This window comes from Palaemon carinicauda, chromosome 4, assembly GCF_036898095.1.
Source record: "Palaemon carinicauda isolate YSFRI2023 chromosome 4, ASM3689809v2, whole genome shotgun sequence".
Classification (NCBI taxonomy): Eukaryota; Metazoa; Arthropoda; class Malacostraca; order Decapoda; family Palaemonidae; genus Palaemon; species Palaemon carinicauda.
The window spans coordinates 173,707,784-173,709,874 of NC_090728.1; positions in this window are offsets into that span (position 1 = coordinate 173,707,784).

A 2,091-nucleotide genomic window follows, 5' to 3' on the forward strand; every position below is an offset into this window, starting at 1 on the left:
AATAAAAAACTTTTGTCATGGCACCCGTTAAGAATCCTGCCTGCAATCAAGAACCAAAATTTAATCTCGCAAACTTGATTGTCAACGAAAATTTAATCTGGCAAACTTGATTGTCAACGAGGAGACGAAATTTCATCTAATAAACTAAAAGTTACTCTCAAGTAACTCAAATACCACGCAGTAAAGCCCTCATAGCCGCCAAGGACTCAAAATTTCGGGTGATACAGTACCGTTTGCTTTGTGAGCAATTTCCTCAAAGCCATAAAGTCCTTGTCACCCTTTTACGTGCTTTTAATTACAGTAGTAGTGAGGAAACTTCTGAGGCTCCGGATTCGGTCTATAAATACCATTCAAATTGCTGTCAATACGCCTCTCTCTCTCTCTCTCTCTCTCTCTCTCTCTCTCTCTCTCTCTCTCTCTCTCTCTCTCTCTCTCTTTGAATGACATTCAATTGTAATTGTAGAAATATAAGGTTCAATTAAGGCAGCAGGAAGGAAGATAAAGAGTGGCTATAGTTCGTCAGTTCCCAACAAATGTTCCCATATTTATATGATATGTGAGACCAGTCGTTTTTCATAACCAGAGCCAGCCAAAGATGCCTCAAACATTGACATTATTCAAGATGTTTAAGTTCTTTAAAAAAATAAACTACTATATATACAGAGATTAAAGTTACGGTATAATAAAATATCCTAGCCATGATTAAGTAAAGGCTTAGTGCTTAAGAAATTAGTGTCTGTGTATATTTTTTTCTTAAACACAAGCATTTTTGTGTATATACACGAAGATTCTACAGATTGTTTATTTTTCTTTACTGTCAGTAGTCAGCCTGTGGAATATTGGCAACAATAAAGCACAAACAAGTCATAGAGTGCTTGCTAACCTATGTTAAAAAAATAGCAATCATTATTTATATATAAACAAGTTCGAATGAACTACTCCATACTGAAGGTGTAACTTTTCTTGTTCCTGAGGTAGAAAAGAGACCGGCGTCTATTCCTTTCAAGTCAGCAGTATTATGATTCATGAATAGTAGGAATTCTGCATTAAAATGATCGGTGAAAAGGTAAGTCACTCGCTTAATTGGTAAAAAATATGCCTGTGATGTATATTTTCTTCATACTACTTGAAGAGCATTCATGACATAAAGTCTGCTGGTAAGGGCTGAGAAGGGAAAATAAATTGTTATGTAGAAAAGCGTTGAAATGGCATTTGAAAGAATAGTTTTATAAAAAAAAAAAAAAAAAAATTGAATTGAGCTTCCCTAAAAAATATGATATAGGCCATTTCGCTACGAATACTCATTTCCGACGACGAAAAGTGCCATTTTTGTTGTATATCGAATATTAGGGGAAATAGAATTTTTCATGAGTAATATTTTTTTTTTATACATTCTAATAAAGATAGTAAAGGGCTGAATATGATAGCTGTGTGAGAGTTTAGTTTGAGCAGATTAGTAAGAATTAATAAAAATTCATGATCTTTTCTTCAAAGATGTTTTAAATGTAAAAATTCCTTTTTAATTTCAGCACAATCTTTTTTTTCTTTTTTTTTTTTTGAGCGTCCTTCTAGAAGAACTGCTTACCATAGCTAAAGAGTCTCTTCTACCCTTACCAAAAGGAAAGAAGCCACTAAACAATTACAGTGAAGTAGTTAACCTCTTAAGAGAAGAAGAATTGTTTGGTATTTTCAGTGTTGTCAAGTGTATGAGGAAAGAGAAGAATGTGTAAAGAATAGGCCAGACTAATCTGTGTACACTTCTGCAAAGATGAAATGAGCCGTAACCAGAGAGAGAGAGGGATCCAATGTAATACTCCCTGGCCAGTCAAAGAACCCAATAACTCTCTAACGGTAGTATCTCAACGGGTGGCAGGTGCCTTGTTGCCAATATGTCACAGGCTGACTGCTGACAGAAAAGAAAAATAAACAATATGTCAAAACAAACTGACAGGTGACAGTAAAGAAAAATAAACAATCTGTAGAATCTTTGTGTATGTAATGATTTATCAGGAAGATCAATGAATTACCACAAAATCTCATTCAAAGAAGATATATCTAATCTAACCCATACATTTTTAATGTGTGATCCCG